Genomic DNA, 25,398 nt, shown 5'->3' on the forward strand with positions numbered 1-25,398 from the left:
GATAGCACAGCGGGTAGGGCGTTCGCCTTACAAGCGGCCAACATGGCCGACCCGAGTTCGATTCCTCTGCCCCTCTCGGAGAGCCCGGCAAGCTACTGAGAGTATTCGATATGCCAGACACAGTAACAACAAAGTCTCCAATGGAGACGTTACTGGGCCCGCTCGAGCAAATCGACGATCAACGGGAGGGCCTTTACCTTCAGTGATTGCAGCTTACATCTCATGTCTTCATTTCTGTTGAATGTATATTTTGGGTGTATGAATATACCCCTCACTCATATCACCGGTATAACTGGAGCCCTGATGCCTGTTCACCCATTACTTTTTGTTCGTTTCTTCCCACTTGATTTCTTTCCTTCTCTCTGTCTCTTTTCTAAATACTGGGATAGAGGGTGATCTAAGCATCCCCCTTTTGCTACAACACATTTTCTCATCCAGTAGTCTATATTTCACAGAGAAGTGAGTTCATCCTGCATTTTTCTTTCTTCTTCTGGCTTACTTTACACAAGATATCTTAAATTTTCAACCATGTTCCAACAAATTGCATAATTCCATTATTCCTTGCAGCTGCATAGTTTTGCATTGTGTACGTATACTACATCTTCATGAATCCACTCATCTTAGGTTGATTCGATATCTTTACAATTAAACTGAGTGAAGCAATGAATAATGGATATGTCTTTTTGAGAGAGTGTTTTTATGTCCTGGAGATTGATGCCCCTAAATGGAATTGCTGAATCATATGAAAGTTCAATTCTAAGTTGATTGAGGACTCTCAATACTATTTTCCACAGGAATTGAACTAGACAACATTCCCATGAATAGCAGATAAGTGTTCCATTTCACCACATCCTTGCCAACACAGACTGTTCCTACTATAATCATATAAAAATGATAAATTAAAAACGCTCAAAATATTCTCTGTTCAATTAGGTTACCACTCAGATGTAAAAGAAGGATAAAAACTTTTAAGAATTTTATTTGTTTGGGGACCACACCCAGCAATGCTCAAGAGATACTCCTGGCTCTGCACTCAGGAATCAATCTTGTGATGCTCAAGAAATCATATGGGATGTCAGGGATTGAGCCTGGTCAGTCTCAGGCAAACAAAGGCCCCTACCCACTTTACTGTCTCTTGAGCCTCAGATAAAAGAACTTCTTGGCACTAAACTTATTCTGAAAATAATATGAGACCCTCTGTAAAAGGCAAAATAACTCACTATGAAGTAGTAAGCTGTGGAGCAAAAACTTATAAAGCAGAGAGGAGAATATTAATGGAGTCTCAGAATTAATTTGATATTTGATATTTGATTTATAGTTATAATGGAAATAAGGTTATAACTTCTTTTGTAAACTACATGGTAACTACAAGGAAAAGAATACTTTGAAAAAGCAAAAAGAGGGAAAGGAAAGTTAATCATTACACAACAGTCAGATAGCAAAATACTGTAGCACTGTAGCACTGTCCTCCCTTTGTTCATCAATTTGCTCAAGCAGGTACCAGTAATGTCTCCATTGTGAGACTTGTTGTTACTGTTTTTGGCATATCAAATACGTCATGGGCAGCTTGCCAGGCTTTGCAGTGCAGACGGGACACTCTTTGTAGCTTTCCTAGAGGGGCAGAGGAATCAAACCTGGATTGGCCATGTGCAAGGCAAACATCCTACCTGTTATGCTTTTGCTTCAGTCCATAACAAAATACAAGTGGAGAAAATAAAGAAAGCCCCTCAAAGAACAGAGAAAAATTTAAAAAGCACCCAAAATATATATAGAAAAATGGTAAATTCCCCTAGGCCAATGATTTCCCTAAATGTTAATGGATTTAATTCTCACTCTGAAAGGTACAGTGTCTTGATGTATCAGGAAACAAAAGCCAATCTTGCATGATTCGGTGCTAACAGGAGGCTCAATATAATCACTTAAACTTTGACAAAAGAGCAGGAAATGTGAAGTGTAGCAAGAAATGTCTTTTCAATAAGTGGTGCTGGGACAGTTACATGCAAAAAAAATCAAAATTCAGAAGCAAGAGTCTAACTACAGGCACAAAAATCAGATCAAAATGGATTAAAGACCTTAACATCAAACCTGAATTTATAAGGTACATGGAGGAAAATGTGGGCCGAATCCTCCATGACACTGAAGTTAAAGGCACCTTTAAAGACTAAACTCCACTGACCAAGAAAATGGAAGCAAAGATTAACGAATGGGATTACATTAAGCTATGAATGCACCTCAAACAAAACAGTAATCAAGATACAGAGATACCCTTTAGAATGGAAAAAAAAAAACCTGTTTTCCCAATAGCCATCACAAAAGGGGTGAATGTTCAAGATATATAAGGAACTGGTAGAATATTACAAGGAAAAATCCTCCAACCCCATCAAAAAAAATGGGGAGAAGAAATGAACAGAAACTTACTCAATGAAAAAATACAAATGCCAATAAGCATAAGAAATGCTCTGCATTGCTAATCATCAGGTAAATGCAAATAAAAACAACAGTGAGATATCGCCTTACACCACAGAGACTGGCACATATCAAAAAGAACAAGAACAACTAGTGCTGGGATGGATGCAGGGAGAAAAAGATTCCCCTTCATTGTTGGTGGAAAAATCGACTGGTCCAGCATTTTTTTGGGAAACGATATGGACATTCTTCAAAACATCAGAAATTGAGCTTCTATAGAACCTAGCAAAACCATTTCTGGGAGTATACCCCTGGGGTGCAAAAAACACAGCAGAAAAGATATCTGCACTTAAATATTCATTGCAGCACTGTTTACAATAGCCAAAATCTGGAAACAACCCTAGTGCTCCAGAACAGAAGACTGATTAAAGAAAGTATAATACATCCTCCACCCAGATCCTCCATATTCCCGTAGGCAGGGGTCACACCCACCAACTGGCCCCCTGGCGCCGTGTAATCCCACCAATAACCAAGACCCAGAGACTATAAAACCCAGCTCCCGGAAGAGAACAGCACAGAGTCTCCTGCCCCCACGACTGGCTGTCCTCACGGAGGGGGGAGGGGCGGGGGGAGTGGGTTGAGTTTCGCTCACCGCCCCAACCAGGGCTCCGGCAGCCAAAGACTTCCAGAACCAGCCACCACCACGCTGAGACCACTCTCCACACGCATTGAAGGCATCAGCACAGGAACAAAGGCATGCGGGTCCCAGGGCTGAGATCTCCAAGCCTGCTCAGATCGGGGCTGAGCATCTTCCACCCAGATCCTCCATATTCCAGTAGGCAGGAGTGACACCCACCAACTGGCCCTCTGGCGCAGTGTAATCCCATCAAAGGCCAAGACTATAAAACTATAAAACTATAAAACTCAGCTCTTATTATCTCATTCCTACTTTGGACAAATTGGCAGGCTACCGAATGTAACCTGCCCACACGACAGAGTCTGGCAAATTCCCTGTGGTGTAACCAATATGCCAAATACCAATAACAAGATGGGTCTCATTCTTCTAACCCTGAAAGAGCCTCGAATATGACACTTTTTAAAAAATCACAGGGCTAGGACGAAGGAGACGTTACTGGGGCCTGCTCAAGGCAATCAACAAACAACAGGATGGTTGTGATTGTCGTGATTGTGATAATACATCTACTTGTCTCATTACTCATCAAATAATGATAAGCTTCTAAAATCTCAGGGCTCGGTCCTCCCAGGATGGGAGAAGCATGCTGAAAGTAGACTATAGACCAAACATGATTGCCACTCAATGCCTCTTTTTCAAACCACAACACCCAAAAGGAGATAGAGAGAGAACAAAAGGGAATGCCCTGCCACAGAGGCAGGGGAGATGGGGGTGATGGTGGGTGGGAGGAATCCTGGGATCCGTGGTGGTGGAAAATGGGGACTGGTGGAGGGATGGGTACTTGATCATTGTATAAACCCAAGCACAAAAAATTTTAAGTCTACAGCTGTACCTCTTGGTGTTTCACTAACAAAAATTAAAAAAAAATATTAGGGCTGGGACTAATGGAGACATAAATGGCGCCCACTTGAGTAAATCGATAAACAACAAGATGACAGCAATAACAGTGATAATACATCTACACGATGGAATACTATACAGCTATTAGAAAAAAAGAACTAATAAAATTCACATATAAAATGGTGAACATGGAGAGTATCATGCTGAGTGAAATAAGACAAAGAATGACTGCACTCATTTGTGGGATATAAAATAAAAAGCAACATAGTATGAGACTAATACCAAGGACAGTAGAAACAAGAGACAGGAGGAATGGTCTGTGGTTGGAAGTCTGCCTCCTGGGCTGGGGAAGAGGGTGATTTGGATAGACAAGGGACCATTATAAGGGTTGGAAATGAGGCGCTGGATAGGAGACGTGTGCTGAGAGTGAGTAAAGCACCAAATATGATGGCCTCTCAGTATTGCAAACCATAATGCGCAAAAGGGGATAGAGAAAGAGAGAGAATGAGAGAGAGAAAGAGAGAGACAGATACAGAGAAAGAAAGACAGAGACAGAGAAAGAGATACTCAAGAGAGAAAGGAGAAAGTGAACTTCTAGTGGAGAGGGAAACCCAGTTCACATCTGAAGAGGAGAGATGCAGGCAATACATGTGCTTGGGCACTTCATGTGCTCAGCATCTATGCTCAGGCACAGGAAGCACATGGGCTCAGGCAGCACAAAAGTTTGATGTTCTTGATTATTTATTTTGACACCCGAGATTCTCATTGATGAGTGGTATTTTTATATAGATATGTCATGTATATTCACCAGATCACATCTGTATTTTCGTTAAATGTCTTTTCAACAAGACTATTTTGAATTCCCAAGAATAATACATGATAACTCACTGATAATGGAAAGAAATTACAGAAAAGGACAAACTTGTAGATTCTATTATATGTTCAAATAGCTGCCTATGAAAACTCAAGGAGTGTTTATGATATTGAAAAGGGTAGGTCCTTCCTGATTGATACCTCCCTCCTTCCCTCCCTTCCTCCCTCCCTCCCTTCCTACCTTCATTCCTTCCTTCCTTCTTTCCTCTATCTCTTTCTTCTTCTTTCTTTCTTTCTTTCTTTCTTTCTTTCTTTCTTTCTTTCTTTCTTTCTTTTTTCATTTTTGAGTCACAAAAGTGTCCTTTAATGTTTATGCAGGGATTATTCCTGGGGGTACTCAGGAGATTACATGTGGTGCCAACGATCAAGCCAGGGTTAGCATCTTGCAAGTAAAGTACCTTAGTTCCTACTATCCCTCAGGTGCCTTCTCATGTTCCTTTCTACTTCTTTGATATCCACTCTGGCTCTCAGTGCATCTGTATAAGCTCTCTCTTTTTTGTCCTTAGTTCCTATTTCTGAGTTTTCATTCTTTTCTCCATGAACTAAAAGAACTTTAGTTTTCTCTGAGTCCATTGTCTACTGAGTTTTCCATTCCTTTTTTTGTGGGGTAGGAGAGGGGTTGGTCAAACCAGACAATGTTCAGGGGTTACTCCTGACACTGCATTCAGGAATTACTCCTGTTGTTACTGGGGGACCATATGGGATGCTGAGGATTGAACCTCAATTGACTGCCTGCAAGTCAAATACCCTACCCTCTGTAATATCACCCCAGCACTGAATTATCCATTCTGATTTTGGATACAGCATCTGCTTTCAAACAGACACTTCTACTAGCACTGGCATCTCTCTTTGAGTCATTGCATCCCACTCCTTTTTTCCATTGTTGCTCAATATGCATATTTGGCAGAGTCTCCTGCCCCCACACCTGGTTGTCCTCACTGGGGCCCCTTGGAAGGGTGGGGGTTGAGTTTCCCTCCCCGCTCCAAGCAGAGCCCCAGCAGCCAAAGACCTCCAGAACCAGCCACAACCATGCTGATACCACTCTCCACATGTCCAAATAAGCCTCATGCATGAAGTAACCGGCAGAGGAACCCAGGCATGTGGGTCCCAGGGCTGAGATCTCCAAGCCTGCTCGAACTGGAACTGGGCCTTCTCCACCCAGATCCCTCATCTTCCAGTAGGTAGGCATTACACCGACCAGCTGCTGCCTGCGCCAGTTGGTTCCATCAACGGCCAAGATCGAGAGACTATAAAACCCAGTTCCCGGAAGTGCTTACGGACAACATCTTTTTTTTTAAATTTTTATTAGTGAAACACCATGAGGTACAATTGTATAAATACAAATTTTTGTGCTTGGGTTTCAGTTATACAATGATCAAGTACCCATCCCTCCATCAGTGCCCATTTTCCACCACCACGGGTCCCAGTATCCCTCCCACCCACCATTCCCCTCATCCCACCCTGCCACTGTGGCAGGGCATTCCTTTTTGTTCTCTCTCTCTCTCCTTTTGGGTGTTGTGGTTTGAAAAAAGAGGCATTGTGTGGCAATCATGTTTGGTCTATAGTGTACTTTCAGCATGCTTCTCCTATCCTGGGAGATCCTCCCAACACCCTTTATTCAGTGCCCCCTTCTCTCTCTGAGCTCACTTTTCCCCTAGCGTGTCTGGTTGGCCTGCAAGCCATCCAGCTTCTCGGAGAACAGACTACTGGTTAAAGAAACTTTGGTACATTTACACAATGGAGTACTATGTAGCTGTTAGAAAAGATGAAGTCATGAAATTTACATACAAGTGGCACTACATGGAAAGTATAATGTTAAGCGAAATGAGTCAGAAAGAGAGGGATAGACATAGAAATATTGCATTCATCTGGGGAACATAAAGTAACAAAATAGGAGACTAACACCCAAGAGTGGCCGAGATTAGTACAGGCCGACATCTTATTATCTCGTTTTTTTACTTTGGAGAACCCGGCAAGCTACCAAAAATATCCTGCCCACATGGCAGTCTGGCAAACTTCCCGTGTCATACTCAATATACCAAATACCAGTAACAATGATAGGTCTCATTCCCCTAGCCCTGAAAGAGCATTTAATATGGCTCTTTTAAAATCTCAGGGCTAGGAAGAAGGAGACGTTACTGGTGCCTGCTCGAGGCAATCGACGAACAACAGGGTGATCGTGATCCTGATCGTGATTGTGCTGCATATGAATAGTGTGGGCTGGGGACATTTTCCAGGCAATACTCAGGAAACCCATGACCATTGCCTGTGAACACTTGGTGAAATAGCCTTAATGCTTCAGTGTTCAGGAGAGGCAATGTGAAGGTGCTGAAACCTAGTAGTAGTGGGGACTAACAGGAATGCTTTGGCAGTCTTTGGTAGCCATCAAGGCCACATACATTGGTGCTCAAGGAACCCTTCACTTTAGGCCTTTGAGATACCTTTCTGACCCCATAGAATACCAGTTTTAAGGAATTGAATTATAGGGATAAATCATAAGGAAACTAAATGAAGTTTATTTTTAATTCTTCGCATAGCAATCTGATGTATTTTTAAAAAGAGAATCAATTTTTCCAGGACTTATTTAAACCTGTAGTGTTTGCACTCAGATACCACACCTAGCAAGGCTCTGGGTACCATATACAGTGCCGGAGATTGAATGCAGCCTGGTCACATGTAAAGTAAGCTTGTTACTTTCTATACTATCTCTGATCCATGAGAGATCCTTTAATCATGAATCTTCACTTTCCTTTTAGGAGGCTTTATGGTTTTTAGGTCTCTCTCTCTCTCTCTCTCTCTCTCTCTCTCTCTCTCTCTCTCTGTCTCCTTTCTCTCTGGCTCTAGACCTGTTCTCTATAATGTGGTTTGGTGTTCTTCCATTCTGCTTTATTGTGTTTGGGACTGTTCATGCTTCCTGGATATTGGTATTCATCTGCATTTCTGTAGGTACCTATTCAAGGGGTGATAGAAAGTTCCCATCACTCCCCAAACATGAAGGTATTTCTATTTGATTGTAGTAAACCTTGGTTTAGATCCCCATATATTTCCTATATGTATGTCCCTGAACCCAACTTTTCATAGCCCCTGAAATAGGTTAAAAATTGGATCTATGGGATGAGAACTAGTACAGAGTTTAAGGTGCATGTTTTGTATGCAGTAAATCCCAGTTGAATCCCCTGTGTCATGCAGGCTCCAATGATTCATCATAAAGGCTTCTGAACAAAGTGATGGGGTAGATTAGGCATTACCCAATACTCAATGGTCAAAGCAACACCACAGGAAAGGACTAGTGTGGATGTAGAGTTGAACTGTTAGCACAGTTGGCTGAGATCACTAAAGCAACAATTTGGAAGCCCTCCCCACAGACAAACAAACCAAAAAAAAATGGATCTAAAAATTTTATATTTTGTGGACCACTACCTCCACTACCCAACTGCCACCATGCTCCAGGACACTTTCCAGACACTCGGGCCTAGACTCACGCATGACTGAAGCCCCACAGAACAAGATAAACAGAACTCTGAGACCTTGGACTCCAGGCTCAACGGACTTGGGGACAGAGATTCTCTGCTGCTCCCACCAACCACAGGTGACGAAAAGATTAAAACCAGGACCCCCAACCTATCTTGCCCTGTCTGCTTCTACCAACTGCCAGAGACCCAGGGATTGGATTGTGCTCAGAAGACCCACTCCACCCCTACAGGTACCAGATAAATACCTCACCGGCAGACTTCCACTACCTTCACTACCTCCACTAACCAGCCGCCACCATGCTCCAGGACGCTTCCGGATGCTTGGGCCGGGACTCACGCATGACTGAAGCCCCACAGAACAAGATAAGCAGAACTCTTAGACACGTTATAAGACACTTAATATCCATCTTCCAGAATTGCCATACCATATTTTATAGGGTTCAAATATGGTTTGAATCATGGGGACACTTACAAGGGCTATTAGAGGTCACCCCAAAAGTCACTATCCCTCTCAGAGAGCCTGGCAAGCTACCGAGAGTATTCCGGCTGCATGGCAGAGCCTCGCCAGCTATCAGTTGTGCACTCAATATGCCAAAACCAGTAATTACAATGGGTCTCATTGCCCTGACCCTGAAGGCGTCACCAATATGGCAGCGTTGAGAAAGATGATAAAATATCTGAAACCCAAGCACAAAAATTTGTAAGTCTACAACTGTACCTCATGGTGTTTCACTAATAAAAATTAAAACAAAAATCTCAAGGCCAAACTAGGATGCCAAAATGAAGGAAGACAAAAAATGATTGTCCGTATTTTCAATGCATGTACACTAGCATAGGATGCATCCATCGAGGACCTGATGGTACAAGCGCAAAAGATCAAGTACAAGATCATTAGTCTGGCCAAGAAAAGAAGGCATCAATCACATCGTGCCGTTTTCGACACTGGAGAAGATTTGTTCCTAAGAACATGCAATGAAAGAGGTGTCAGAGGCGTTGGTGTCCTTGTCAACACAAACTTGGCCATGACCATTGATTCATTCAAATGTGTAACAACCCGAATCGGACCTTTATACTTGAATAGATGTGGCTCACTGCCGGCAGTTTCTATCTTCGTTGTCTACGTACCAACATCCAATTACCATGAAGGAAAAATGGAGAAGCTCTACATGGACCTGGAGAAGTATTATAAAGAAGGCCACATCTTCTACAAGATCATTGTCGATGATTTTATGCCAAGATAGGAACGAGAAGATCAGCTGAAAAACTCCATATTGCAACTCATGGCCTAGAATGGAAGGAACAGGGTGAGAGACTGTCTGAGTTAATCATGTCGACCAAGACCATCCATGGTAACTCACAGTTCCAGAAGGCCGAATCTAAACAATGGACATGGGAGTCTCCCGTTGGACAGTTCCACAATGAAATAGAACAGATCATATTAAATTAACGGTTTTGCCTGGTCAATGTCGCTGTTGTCCGGAAATTCCAAACGGGATTGGACCACCGTCTCCTTTATGTAAAATTCTACTTCATAGAGCAGGGAGAAAAAAGCTGCAAAGTTTAAGAAAAGAATTTCCAGAACAACCACCAACTGGGAGCTTTTTGGTACTATTGCTGCAACGTGGGGAGATGCCATTGTTGACAAAATTGATGAGGAATACGATAAACTGTTTCAACAACTCCATGATTGTTCGAGGAACGCAAAGAGAGAGATAGCCACCAAAAAAAGCCTGTCTTTGAAAACTCTTGAGCTTATTCACCAACGTATTTTGGTGCATGCTTCAGGCAACTGCAAGCAAATGTCCCAGCTCATGAAGCAGTGCAGAGTTGCGATCAAGGAAGACCTCAAAGATAGAAGAGCAGAAGTGCTGGTAGATGAGGCAGAAGCCAGGAAAAGTATTCCTAACACCCGCCTGTCCTTTGACAACTACAAGACCAAGATGACTGCCCTCCGACATCCTGATGGATCTATCACATCTTCCAGAAGGGCATTGGAAAAGATTATCCATGACTTCTAATCAGATCTCTTCGATAGCCATGTCCACCTGCCCACAAATTCCACAGGATGGATATGTCGTTCCCCATGTTATCCCTTCCGAAATTTTACATGCCATTACGTCGGTAAAGAAATGAACAGCACCCAGCCCAGACAAGGTCAGACCTGAACACCTGAAGAACCTGCCATCAGTACTCAATACCCTGGCTCGGCTATTCACATGCTACCTGTCTGAATGCAAGTTTCCGTCCCAATGGAAAACCAGCAGGACTGTACTACTATACAAGAAGGGAGACATCCACGACATTGGCAACTATCACCCAATCTGATTATTGTCTGTCATCTATAAGCTGTTCACTTGAGTCATCCTGAATAGGATTGGCAGAACACTAGATGAAGGTCAACGATGCGTGCAAGCTGGTTCCGCAAAGGATTCAGCACCATTGACCGTATCCACACGAAAACCAAGCTCATTGAGGTTTCTCGGGAGTTCTAGATGCTGCTCTGTCTAATGCTCATTGATTTAAAGAAGGGCTTTGATTCTGTTGAGATTGGAAGCGGTCATCGAAGCCCTACCCAAACAGGGCATTCAAACTCAACACATCAGGATCCTCCATGAACTGTATTACGGATTCACTACCAGGATCTCACCATTCTACTGGAGGTGATCATTGATGTCAAGACAGGGGTTCCGCAGGGTGATACCATTTCACTGAAACTCTTCAGTGCCCCCCTCTAGAACATCATGCGATGACTGGAATGGGAAGGAATGGCACTGAAGATAGATGGTCGGCAACTACACCACCTCCTCTTTGCTGATGACATTGTTCTAATAACACCAAACATTAGCCAAGCAGCACAAACGCTGGCAGACTTCGACCGTGAGTGTGGAAAGGTCGAACTACAGCTGAATCTTACGAAGACAATGTTTATGAGAAACAGGCTCGTCCTAATGCTCCATTCACTCTCAACAGAATGACCATCTCCAAATGCAACAGTTATGTGTACCTAGGTCGAGAAGTCAACATGATGAATGACCTGGCAACTGAGTTGCGCAGGAAGAAGAGAGCGGCTTGGAACGCCTTCAAGAGTGTCGAAGAAATAGCTAAGAAGATGAAGAACCTCCTGCTCCGGGCACATGTCTTTGATTCCACTGTTCTTCCTGCATTAATATACACCTCAGAGGCCTGGGCCCTATGCAAACAGGATGAGAACGCTATCCGTGTGTCCCAAAGAAGAATAGAAAGAGCTATGCTTGGAATATCATGTTTCACTCAAATAAGAGAAAGAATCCAGAGTTCCAACCTCCGGCAATGATCAAGAATCAGGGACGCTATCTCATTTTCCAAGGTGTCAAAAATCAGATGGGTTGGACACGTAATGAGATTTGGAGACAACCACTGGATTAGAGTTGTTACCGACTGGATTCCACAGGACATCAAAAGACCGCGTGGCCACCCACCTACCAGATGGTCGGTCTTCTTCATCAAGATCCTGAATGATCGGTTTGAGGCTTTTCATATTCCTAGAACAAACAGATGCCATTGGGCTACACTAGCATGCGACAGGGACAAATGGAGACATTACTGGTGCCCACTCGAGCAAATTGACAATTAACGGGAAGTCAAGTGATCAAGTGATGGAGTGGACCCTGGAAAATATTTTATTTGCTGGCACAACTCCATGATTTCTCACTTCTTTATCTTCTTTTATCTTCCTTTTGAGACCTGGATTCCTCAAACTGAAGGTACCTTTTATTAAGGGCTTTGTCAACAATTAAAATGTCCCATACTAATAGTTTTCCAGTTAGTTCTTAAACACCTCTAATTATATTTATCCCAATAACCATAATAGTAGGCACTAAAAGGTGTCTTATTTAATAAAAATGAAATGTTAATATTTCTTTTTTTTGTTTTGTTTTTTTTTTAGTTTTTTTTTTTCCCCCTTTATTTTATTTTATTTTTTTTAAAGTTGTAGATTTACAATTTTTTGAGCTTTGGTTTCAATTATACAATGATCAGATACCCATCCCTCCACCAGTGCCCATCTTCCACCACCATGGATAATATCCCTCCCACCCCCATCCCCCCATCCCCCCGTCTCTGTGGCAGGGCAATCCCCTATGTTCTCTCTCTCCTTTTGGGTGTTGTGGTCTGCAAAAGAGGCATTGAGTGGCAAACATGTTCAGTCCATAGTCTACTTTCGACATGCATCTCCCCTCCTGGGAGGATCCTCCAAACATCCTTTATTTGGTGCTCCCTTCTCTATCTGAATAGCCCTTTCCTCTAGGATACCCGGCTGGCCTCTAAGTTATGGAGTAATCCTCCTGGTGCTGATCTCAGCTATTCTTGGGTATTAATCTCATACTTTGTTACTTTATATCCCCCAGATGAATGCAATCTTTCTATGTCTATCCCTCTCTTTCTGACTCATTTCGCTTAGCATGATACTTTCCATATTGTACCACTTGTATGTAAATTTCATGACTTCATCTTTTCTAAGAGCTACATAGTACTCCATTGTGTAGATGTACCAAAGTCTCTTTAACCAGTCATCTGTTCTTGGGCATTCAGGTTTCTTCCAGTTTCTGGCTATTGTAAAGAGGGCTGCAATGAACAAACAAGTGCAGATGTCACTTCGACTATACATTTTTGCCTCTCTGGGATATATTCCCAGGAGTGGTATTGCTGGGTCAAATGGGAGCTCAATTTCTAATTTTTTGAGAATCGTCCATACTGTTTTCCAGAAGGGCTGAACCAGTGGACATTGCCACCAACAGTGAAGGAGTGTCCCTTTCTCGCCACATCCACGCCAGCATCGGTTGCTTTTGTTCTTTTGAATTTGGGCCAGTCTCTGAGGTGTGAGATGGTATCTCATTGTGGTTTTGATCTGCATCTCCCTGATGATTAATGATGTAGAGCATTTTCTCATGTGCTTTTTTGCCATTCGGATTTCTTCTTTGAGAAAGTTTCTGTTCATTTCATTACCCCATTTTTGGATGGGGTTGGATGTTTTCTTCTTGTGGAGTTTAACCAGTATTTTGTATATCCTGGATATCAACCCCTTGTCAGATGTGTATTCGGTGAATATCCTTTCCCATTCTGTAGACTGTCTTTGTATTTTGGTCACTGTTTCTTTGGAGGTGCAGAAGCTTCTTAGTTTAAGATAGTCCCATTTATCTATCTCTGTTTTCACTTGCTCGGCCAGTGGCGTGGCATCTTTGAAGATACCATTAGCTTCAATGTCATGGAGGGTTTTGCCAACTTTATCTTCAATGTACCTTATGGTTTCTGGTCTGATGTTGAGGTCTTTAATCCATTTTGATCTTACTTTTGTACATGGTGTTAGGCAGAGTTCTGAGCCTATTTTTTTGCATGTAGCCGTCCAGTGATGCCAACACAATTTATTAAAGAGGCTTTCCTTACTCCACTTCACATTACTTGCACCTTTATCAAAGATTAGATGAGCATATGATTGAGGAGAGATGTCAGTGTATTCAACCCTGTTCCATTGGTCTGCAGTTCTGCCTTTGTTCCAGTACCATGCTGTTTTAATTATTACTGCTTTGTAGTACAGTTTGAAGTTCGGGAGGTTGATTCCTCCCATTTTCTTTTTCCCAAGAATTGCTTTAGCTATTCGTGGGGGCTTATTGTTCCATATAAATTTCAAGAGTGTTTGCTCCATTTCTTTGAAGAATGTCATGGGTATCCTTATAGGGATTGCATTGAATTTATACAATGCTTTCGGTAGTATTGCCATTTTGACAATGTTAAGTCTCCCGACCCATGAGCAGGGGATATCTTTCCATTTCCTCATGTCCTCTTTTATTTCCTGAAGTAGCGTTTTGTAGTTTTCTTTGTACAGGTCCTTTACTTCCTTAGTTAAGCTGATTCCTAGGTACTTGATTTTCTGGGGCACAATTGTGAATGGGATTGTTTTTTTCATGTTGCTTTCTTCTCTCTCACTGTTTGCGTATAGGAAAGCCATGGACTTTTGGGTATTGATTTTATAACCTGCAACTTTACTATACGAGTCTATTGTTTCTAAGAGTTTTTTGGTGGAAGTTATTGGGTTCTCTAAGTAGAGTATCATATCATCTGCGAATAGTGAGAGCTTGATTTCTTCCTTTCCTACCTGAATGCCCTTAATATCTTTTTCCTGCCTAATCGCTATTGCAAGTACTTCCAGTACTATATTGAACAGCAGTGGAGAGAGTGGGCATCCCTGTCTCGTCCCTGATCTTAGAGGGAAGGCTCTCAGTTTTTCCCCATTGAGGATGATGCTTGCTGTAGGCTTGTGGTAGATGGCTTTAATTATGTTGAGGAAGGTCCCCTCTATACCCATTTTGGCTAGGGTTTTCATCATAAAGGGGTGCTGGATCTTATCAAATGCTTTCTCTGCATCTATTGATATGATCATATGCTTTTTATCTTTTCTTTTGTTGATATGGTGGATTATGTTGATTGATTTCCGAATGTTGAACCATCCTTGCATCCCTGGGATGAATCCTACTTGGTCATGGTGTATGATCTTTTTGATGAGTAGTTGGATTCTATTTGCTAGTAGTTTGTTGAGGATCTTTGCATCTGTGTTCATCAGGGATATCGGCCTGTAATTCTCTTTCTTTGTGGTATCTCTGTCTGCTTTTGGTATCAGTGTGATATTTGCTTCATAGAAACTGTTTGGAAGTGTTTTTGATATTTCAATTTCGTGGAAAAGCTTAAAGAGCATCGGGAGTAAGTCCTCTTTAAAGATTTGGAAGAATTCACTAGTGAATCCATCCGGGCCAGGACTTTTGTGCTTGGGGAGACTTTTTATTACCATTTCAATTTCCTTGATGGTGATAGGTCTGTTCAGGTATTCCAGGTCTTCTTGGTTCAGCCTTGGGAGTCTGTAGGAGTCTAGGAATTTATCCATTTCCTCGAGGTTTTGATGTTCCGTGGCATAAAGCTTCTCAAAGTACTCCCTGAGGATCCTCTGAATTTCTGTGGTTTCTGTTGTAATGACCCCCTTTTCATTTCTGATTCGGTTGATTAGGGTTTTCTCTCTCCCTTTCTTTGTGAGTTTTGCTAGAGGCTTATCGATCTTGTTAATTTTCTCAAAGAACCAGCTCTTGGTTTCATTGATCTTTCGGATTGTTTTTTGGGTTTCCATCTCGTTAATCCCTGCTCTGAGTTTTATTATTTCCTTTCTCCTGTTCGGGTTGTGCTCCTTTTTTTGGTCCTTCTCCAAGCTCTTAAGCTGTGAGGTTAGGTTACTTATGTGTGCTCGCTCCTCCTTCCTGAGGAATGCTTGTAGAGCTATAAACTTTCCTCTTAACACAGCCTTTGCTGTGTCCCATAAGTTTTGGTAACTCGTGTTCTCATTTTCATTCGTTTCTAGGAATCTTTTGATTTCCTCTTTGATTTCCTGTCTAATCCACTCGTTGTTCAATAGTGCACTGTTTAATTTCCAGGTGTTTGATTTAGTTTTCTGTTTTTGTGTGTGATTTACTTCTAATTTCAGCGCATTATGGTCTGAGAAGACTGTTGATACAATCTCTACCTTCTTAATTTTATGGAGGCATGTTTTGTGGCTCAGCATGTGGTCTATCTTGGAGAATGTTCCATGTACGCTTGAGAAGAATGTGTATTTAGCTTTTTGTGGATGAAGTGTCCTGTATATATCTACTAAGTCCCTTTCTTCCATTGTTTCCCTCAAATGAAGTATGTCCTTGCTAAGCTTGAGTCTGGTTGATCTATCAAGAGGTGACAAAGCAGTGTTGAAGTCTCCCACTAGTATTGCGTTGCTATTGATGTCTTTTTCCAAATCTATGAGTAGTTGTTTTAAGTACTTTGCTGGTCTCTCATTAGGTGCATATACATTTATTATTGTAAGTTCTTCCTGTTGTACAGATCCTCTGATCAATAAGTAATGGCCTTCACTGTCTCTTATGACCTTCCTCACTCTGAAATCAATGTGGTCTGATATAAGGATGGCTACCCCAGCTTTTTTATGGGAGCTGTTTGCCTGTAGGATTGTTTTCCAGCCTTTGACTCTGAGTCTGTGTTTGCTTTGACTATTGAGATGTGTTTCTTGCAGGCAGCAGAATGTTGGGTTCAATTTTCTAATCCATCCTGCCACTCTATGTCTTTTAATTGGTGCGTTTAGCCCATTGACATTGAGAGAGATTATTGTTATGGGATTTTGTCCCATTGTTATGTTAAAATTGGGTGTATTTGAGGGGCCTTTCTTGCCTTAAAGTAGCCCATTTAGTTGTTCTTGTAACCATGGTTTTGAGTCTATGAAGTTCCTGAGCTGTTGTTTGTCTGTGAAACTGTGTGTTGTTCCTTCTATTATGAATGAGAGTCTTGCTGGGGAAAAGTATTTTGGGGGAGGCATTTATTTCATTGAGTTTTTTTACTATGTCCCACCACTGTTTTCGGGCCATGAGGGTTTCATCAGAAAAATCAGCTGTGAATTTTAAGGATGCTCCTTTGTAAGAGATTTCTTTCTTCGATCTTGCTGCTTTCAGAATTTTGTCTCTGTCTAAGGTTTTGGTCATTTTGATCAGAATGTGTCTTGGGGTATTTTTATTCGGATTTCTTCTAGCTGGTACCCTTCGGGCCTCCTGAATGTGGTCACAAGTTTTCTTCAGCTCTGGAAATGTTGTAGCAATGATGTCTTTGACAGTTTCTTCTTCATCGAGGTTTTCTTCCTGTCCCTCTGGGACTCCAATAATTCTTATGTTACCCCTCTTGGCTTCATCACGATCTTCTCTTGCCATCTGTTCCCGAATTGTGAGTCTCTTTTCCATTTTCTGCTCTTTTCGGGAGAGTCTCTGAACTTCATCTTCGAGCTCACTAATTCTGTTCTCAGCCGCTCTTACTCTGCTGCTGAGGCCTTCCACTGAGCTTTTCAATTCGCCTACGAGATTTTTCAGGTCTGACATTTCTGATTGCATTTTCCTCATTTCTGCCTTCAGATCCTCTTGTCTTCTATTGGCATTGCTTTCCATTTTTTCTTTTAATTCCCTAAGCATCCTAAGTAGCTCCCTTCTGAATTCCTTGTCAGAGAGGTTGTCTAACACTACAGTACTGTTGGTGTCATCTGGGCTAGACTCTTCAATATGAATGTTTGGTGGGCTTTTGCGTTGCTTTACCATTGTGAGAGGTGTGGTTTAGTCCTTCACGTTCAGTGTTACTATTCTGCTTGATATGCAGTGTGAGTTAAGATAGGCTTATGAGTTATTGGCAACTGTATTTCTAGTGGCTGAGCTAAAATAGAGAAGTTTCCATCTAAGAAGTTAGCTTATGGTTCCTATGGCATATATAGTGGGAAAATATTTCGCGGCCGCGTTAGCGGCCGCGGCTCCGGAAAGAGTCCCTGGCACTGGGCGAGGAGTTGCGAATGTCTCCTGTTTGGAATTGGAGCCGTTCAGCTTTGTTGCCCAGAGCTGGGCCTCTGTGCCCGTCCCACGCGGCTCAGGGGTTGAAAACCGGCTGTCTCGGGGCTGTTTCTAGCTGCGCGTGCCCAGAGAGGAACCCAGGCCCTTGGGGGCGGGCTGTACCTGTTGGAATTGGAGCCGTTCAGCTTTGTTGCCCAGAGCTGGGCCTCTGTGCCCGTCCCACGCGGCTCAGGGGTTGAAAACCGGCTGTCTCGGGGCTGTTTCTAGCTGCGCGTGCCCAGAGAGGAACCCAGGCCCTTGGGGGCGGGCTGTACCTGTTGGAATTGGAGCCGTTCAGCTTTGTTGCCCAGAGCTGGGCCTCTGTGCCCGTCCCACGCGGCTCAGGGGTTGAAAACCGGCTGTCTCGGGGCTGTTTCTAGCTGCGCGTGCCCAGAGAGGAACCCAGGCCCTTGGGGGCGGGCTGTACCTGTTGGAATTGGAGCCGTTCAGCTTTGTTGCCCAGAGCTGGGCCTCTGTGCCCGTCCCACGCGGCTCAGGGGTTGAAAACCGGCTGTCTCGGGGCTGTTTCTAGCTGCGCGTGCCCAGAGAGGAACCCAGGCCCTTGGGGGCGGGCTGTACCTGTTGGAATTGGAGCCGTTCAGCTTTGTTGCCCAGAGCTGGGCCTCTGTGCCCGTCCCACGCGGCTCAGGGGTTGAAAACCGGCTGTCTCGGGGCTGTTTCTAGCTGCGCGTGCCCAGAGAGGAACCCAGGCCCTTGGGGGCGGGCTGTACCTGTTGGAATTGGAGCCGTTCAGCTTTGTTGCCCAGAGCTGGGCCTCTGTGCCCGTCCCACGCAGCTCAGGGGTTGAAAACCGGCTGTCTCGGGGCTGTTTCTAGCTGCGCGTGCCCAGAGAGGAACCCAGGCCCTTGGGGGCGGGCTGTACCTGTTGGAATTGGAGCCGTTCAGCTTTGTTGCCCAGAGCTGGGCCTCTGTGCCCGTCCCACGCGGCTCAGGGGTTGAAAACCGGCTGTCTCGGGGCTGTTTCTAGCTGCGCGTGCCCAGAGAGGAACCCAGGCCCTTGGGGGCGGGCTGTACCTGTTGGAATTGGAGCCGTTCAGCTTTGTTGCCCAGAGCTGGGCCTCTGTGCCCGTCCCACGCGGCTCAGGGGTTGAAAACCGGCTGTCTCGGGGCTGTTTCTAGCTGCGCGTGCCCAGAGAGGAACCCAGGCCCTTGGGGGCGGGCTGTACCTGTTGGAATTGGAGCCGTTCAGCTTTGTTGCCCAGAGCTGGGCCTCTGTGCCCGTCCCACGCGGCTCAGGGGTTGAAAACCGGCTGTCTCGGGGCTGTTTCTAGCTGCGCGTGCCCAGAGAGGAACCCAGGCCCTTGGGGGCGGGCTGTACCTGTTGGAATTGGAGCCGTTCAGCTTTGTTGCCCAGAGCTGGGCCTCTGTGCCCGTCCCACGCGGCTCAGGGGTTGAAAACCGGCTGTCTCGGGGCTGTTTCTAGCTGCGCGTGCCCAGAGAGGAACCCAGGCCCTTGGGGGCGGGCTGTACCTGTTGGAATTGGAGCCGTTCAGCTTTGTTGCCCAGAGCTGGGCCTCTGTGCCCGTCCCACGCGGCTCAGGGGTTGAAAACCGGCTGTCTCGGGGCTGTTTCTAGCTGCGCGTGCCCAGAGAGGAACCCAGGCCCTTGGGGGCGGGCTGTACCTGTTGGAATTGGAGCCGTTCAGCTTTGTTGCCCAGAGCTGGGCCTCTGTGCCCGTCCCACGCGGCTCAGGGGTTGAAAACCGGCTGTCTCGGGGCTGTTTCTAGCTGCGCGTGCCCAGAGAGGAACCCAGGCCCTTGGGGGCGGGCTGTACCTGTTGGAATTGGAGCCGTTCAGCTTTGTTGCCCAGAGCTGGGCCTCTGTGCCCGTCCCACGCGGCTCAGGGGTTGAAAACCGGCTGTCTCGGGGCTGTTTCTAGCTGCGCGTGCCCAGAGAGGAACCCAGGCCCTTGGGGGCGGGCTGTACCTGTTGGAATTGGAGCCGTTCAGCTTTGTTGCCCAGAGCTGGGCCTCTGTGCCCGTCCCACGCGGCTCAGGGGTTGAAAACCGGCTGTCTCGGGGCTGTTTCTAGCTGCGCGTGCCCAGAGAGGAACCCAGGCCCTTGGGGGCGGGCTGTACCTGTTGGAATTGGAGCCGTTCAGCTTTGTTGCCCAGAGCTGGGCCTCTGTGCCCGTCCCACGCGGCTCAGGGGTTGAAAACCGGCTGTCTCGGGGCTGTTTCTAGCTGCGCGTGCCCAGAGAGGAACCCAGGCCCTTGGGGGCGGGCTGTACCTGTTGGAATTGGAGCCGTTCAGCTTTGTTGCCCAGAGCTGGGCCTCTGTGCCCGTCCCACGCGGCTCAGGGGTTGAAAACCGGCTGTCTCGGGGCTGTTTCTAGCTGCGCGTGCCCAGAGAGGAACCCAGGCCCTTGGGGGCGGGCTGTACCTGTTGGAATTGGAGCCGTTCAGCTTTGTTGCCCAGAGCTGGGCCTCTGTGCCCGTCCCACGCGGCTCAGGGGTTGAAAACCGGCTGTCTCGGGGCTGTTTCTAGCTGCGCGTGCCCAGAGAGGAACCCAGGCCCTTGGGGGCGGGCTGTACCTGTTGGAATTGGAGCCGTTCAGCTTTGTTGCCCAGAGCTGGGCCTCTGTGCCCGTCCCACGCGGCTCAGGGGTTGAAAACCGGCTGTCTCGGGGCTGTTTCTAGCTGCGCGTGCCCAGAGAGGAACCCAGGCCCTTGGGGGCGGGCTGTACCTGTTGGAATTGGAGCCGTTCAGCTTTGTTGCCCAGAGCTGGGCCTCTGTGCCCGTCCCACGCGGCTCAGGGGTTGAAAACCGGCTGTCTCGGGGCTGTTTCTAGCTGCGCGTGCCCAGAGAGGAACCCAGGCCCTTGGGGGCGGGCTGTACCTGTTGGAATTGGAGCCGTTCAGCTTTGTTGCCCAGAGCTGGGCCTCTGTGCCCGTCCCACGCGGCTCAGGGGTTGAAAACCGGCTGTCTCGGGGCTGTTTCTAGCTGCGCGTGCCCAGAGAGGAACCCAGGCCCTTGGGGGCGGGCTGTACCTGTTGGAATTGGAGCCGTTCAGCTTTGTTGCCCAGAGCTGGGCCTCTGTGCCCGTCCCACGCAGCTCAGGGGTTGAAAACCGGCTGTCTCGGGGCTGTTTCTAGCTGCGCGTGCCCAGAGAGGAACCCAGGCCCTTGGGGGCGGGCTGTACCTGTTGGAATTGGAGCCGTTCAGCTTTGTTGCCCAGAGCTGGGCCTCTGTGCCCGTCCCACGCGGCTCAGGGGTTGAAAACCGGCTGTCTCGGGGCTGTTTCTAGCTGTGCGTGCCCAGAGAGGAACCCAGGCCCTTGGGGGCGGGCTGTACCTGTTGGAATTGGAGCCGTTCAGCTTTGTTGCCCAGAGCTGGGCCTCTGTGCCCGTCCCACGCGGCTCAGGGGTTGAAAACCGCAATATTTCTTAATAAATAGAAATGAAACTAAGTTTTGGGACTAGTATAAAATCAGCTAATTGGCTTTTCTTCTAAAATTAATTAGACTATCTGCCCAATTTTCAGCAACTTGTTTTTTATGACAATATTATTTTGCACTTCTTACTTTTTTATAAAATCTTTTGGCATAGGTCTGAAACTTAGAAACAGATAGATGGGCTTTGCAGCATAAGATATGTCTTAATTCTGACTCATTTAATCAGTTAGTCAATTTTTTAAAGCAAATAATAAAGAGAAAAAAGTAAAGTAGAGGGGGAGAAAAGGTCAGAAACAATTTTTTCTTCTAAAGTGCACTTGTTTCTGCAAATGGTTCCAATGAATCATTTCAAAATTGAACAAGAAACAGATGTCAGTTAATTAGATATTTGAATTTAATGACATGGTTGCATAGGTATGGCACATGAAACATCTGTGTTCTAGTACCTAACATTAATTTAATTTCTTTACAGGAATCATTTACATTTTTCTTCATTTTCAGTCAATTGTTTTCCATTATACAAAATAACATTGAAGTTGTGAAGTCATCAACTAAACAAATGATCACAAAGTTGATTCTAGTTTTTCCTTAATAAATTCCACATTCTCATAGTGAGCCATATTCAAGTATTAAAAGCAGCAATAACTTTTTCTCTAATTTATGTAAATGTTGTAGTCATTGTGTTACATGCGTAGGTTTAAGAATCAGTGTGATTAAAATGTATACAATATGCAACTATAAACTATGAATGTAAGCATGTTTACATTATACCTTACTTCTACTTTTCCTTTTATTATACATTTAACACACAAGATATAATGATAAAATAAGCTTGCTTCCTGCTTTATGTCTAAGCAACTTATTTGAACAAATAATTTATTTTTAATAAAAATTTAATTACAGTGACTTTTAAAATTTATTGAATATTTCCTGTGTATCAGACTTTGAGTAAAATATTTAAACTGCATTACTTGCCGACTTGATTGTGAATATAAAGGCCCTCCCGTTGCTCATCGATTTGCTTGAGCGGGCCCAGTAACGTCTCCATTGGAGACTTTGTTGTTACTGCTTCTGGCATATCGAATACGTCACGGGGAGCTTTCCAGTCTCTGCCGTGCAGGCGAGATACTCTCGGTAGCTTGTCGGGCTCTCCGAGAGGGGTGGAGGAATCGAACTCGGGTCGGATTGTGAATATAAGCATATTCAAATAAAAAGATAAAAATTCAGTAAGATTACGGTAATTTGCCAAGCATCACAAAGCTAGCAAGTGAAAGAGCTCTCTTAAAAAGCATTTTTTAAATTTCAATTTTCACTCTTAACTTCTAGATGAACTGCCCTTGAGAAATTTCTTCTGCTCCTAATAAGCCTAAGATCCTATACATCTTTCTTTTGTATACATTCTATACACCTTTTGATGGTAATGGACCTAAGAACCTGAAAAATCTATTATTTTATGTTTAACCTGAGTCACTGTTTAAATCCAAAATTTTGGGGGAAGGTCACATCTAGCTTTGCTCAGATTACTCCTTGTTGGCTCAGGGACCATATGTGTACCGTGAATCAAACCTTGATCAGAAGCACACAAGGCAAATGCTATAGCTGTTGTCATATTGCCCCAGCCCCTAAGGACAAATTTTAACATATATCTCAGGAGTCATAAAAAATTGGGTCAAGGAGATTTTGTATAAGGTAAACATAAGGACCAGATGAAAGCTTTCCATATACAAATAAAAATATCCTTTACCCCTTAAAAGGATGACACTCTAAATAGTTAAGTGCAGTCCCAGAGAAGGTGATATTTTGCTCTCAAAGGCAGTCCAATTGATATGAGAAGAAATAAAAATTTAGTCTGTTCAATCTCCTAGTGACTGAACCTCTAGTGCTAATGCTAATTGTGAAGAGCTAGTGCCTCAATGAGAGAAAACAGTAAAATGGAACCATTGCTAGCTGAAAAGGACATTTTAGACTTGAGGAAGGCCAAGGGAAAAGATTCAAAGGAAGAGTTTTGCTCTTTGCTAGGAATGCTTGTATGAGTATGGTCAGCCAAGGTAACTGAATCCTTGACTAGAACTCTATGTTGACCAAAATTCAGTGCTTGAAATCCATTTGTAGTGTATAAAATGAGGCTTCTTCTGTGAAAGCTTTAAGGTAAAATCTGATTTTCAAAGATTAATGCCTCAAAAATCATACATTGAAACTTGGTCTGGAGTTGGACTTTTCTCTTCGACCCTTTGCTGAAGTAAATTAAAATGAGGGCTAGAAACAGACTTGAAGAAAGTGAAGAGATGTTCTCTTTCAAAAAGTTATATGTTTCTTTTAAATATAGAGAAATAACCAGCTAGTGGATCTGGTGTTTCAGAGGTGAAGCTTCTTGCATTTGAACCTGAACATCTTCATTCCTGAAGAGAGCAATAAGCATGCTGTAGCAACCCATTGTGTGGTTCTGTTTTGTTCTGGCTGCTTTGGTTTAGAGCTTGATTCTTAGAACTGCCTGACTACAGTGCTATTAAAATAAAAGGTAAGTACTCAAAGTATCGTTCATCCATATACTATATCTATCTATAAAACAAAGGTCTTATGGACAGTTTGTTTTAAGGTGTGTTTATGAAATTTTGTTAGTTTAAATAACTCCTTATTTAGTAAATTTTATTTTATTTTTCCTATTTTTACATTAAAATATTTAGTTTAAACATTTATGCAATGAAGATACATGAAATACAGATATGTATTTATATATAGTGTTCAAATACCAATAAACACTTAAATACAATACATTTGTGGTACCAAAAGCAAAGATATGGATGTATACTAATTTGCATAAAGTTATAATAAAGTGCATTCCTGAATTAAACAAAGTAAGTTAATAAGTACAAATTAGTGCAATGAAAAACTTGTTAATTTTAAAATTAATATTTAAATAATTAAATACTAGAAATATTGAATTACTTTTAAATATATATTTTTACTATGCACTAATGATAAGAAAATTAACAGTTTTTAATATGGAATAAAATGCTTCACTAATTTCCATCCATTCTTGTGCAGAGCAATAATAATATTCACTGTATCACTGTCATTCCGTTGTTCATCGATTTGCTCGAGCAGGCTCCAGTAACGTCTCCATTCATCCCAGCCCTGAGATTTTAGCAGCCTCTCCTTACTCATTCTTACAAATCTTGCATAATATACTAATATTATATTCTATCAATATTAAAGCCATATCCGAGACCACAAACATTAATTATGTTAATATAATGACTAATTATATTGTAATTAATTGTCATTGTCACTGTCCTCCCATTGTTCATCAATTTGCTTGAGCGGGCCCAGTAACATCTCCATTGTGAGACTTGTTGCTACTGTGTTTGGTATATTGAATACATCACATGTAGCTTGCCAGGCTCTGCCATGCGGGTGAGATAATATTGGTAGCTTGCCGGGCTCTCTGAGGGGGCGGAGGAATCGAACCCGGCTCAGCCGGGCTGGCTGTGTGCAAGGCAAACACTCTACCACTGTGCTATCACTTCAGCTGTAATTAATTACACATTGTATTATTCCAATTTTAGTGTAGGGTTCTGAAGAGACCATATGCACTGCACTGTATTATCCTCCCGTTATTCATTGATTTGCTTGAGCGTGCCCAGTAACGTTTCCATTGTGAGACTCGCTGTTACTGTGTTTGGCATACTTCATGGGTAGTTTTCCAGGCTTTGCCTTTCAGGCGAGATACTCTGAATAGCTTTCCGGGCTCTCCAAAAGGGGCGGAAGAATTGTGGAGGAATAGAACCCGATTCGGCCAGCTGGCTGCATGCAAAGCAAATGCCCTACCACTGTGCTATCACTCCAGCCCAAAGAAACCATATTAAATAATTATTTTTTAATTTTTATTAGTGAAATACCATGAGGTACAGTTGTAAACTGACAAATATTTGTACTTGGCTTTCAGTCATACAATGATTGAGTACCCATCCCTCAACCAGTGCCCATTCCCCACCTCCAATGCTCCCAGCATCACTTCCACCCCCCCACGCCCCCCCTCATTCTACCCCAAAAGGGTATTGCCTTTTGTTCTCTCTCCTTTTAGGTGCTGTGGTTTGCAAAAGAGGCATTGAGTGCCTATCATGTTCGATCTATACTGTACTTTCAGCATGAATCTCTCATCCTGGGAGAGTTCTCCCAACACCCTTTACTTGGTGCTCCTCTTTCTCTCTGAGCTGCCTTCTCCCTCAACATGTGTGGCTGGCCTTCAAGCCCTGGAGCGAAACTCCTGGTACT

This window comes from Sorex fumeus, unplaced genomic scaffold (genome assembly GCF_029834395.1).
Source record: "Sorex fumeus unplaced genomic scaffold, SorFum_2.1 ptg000035l, whole genome shotgun sequence".
In the NCBI taxonomy this organism is placed as follows: Eukaryota; Metazoa; Chordata; class Mammalia; order Eulipotyphla; family Soricidae; genus Sorex; species Sorex fumeus.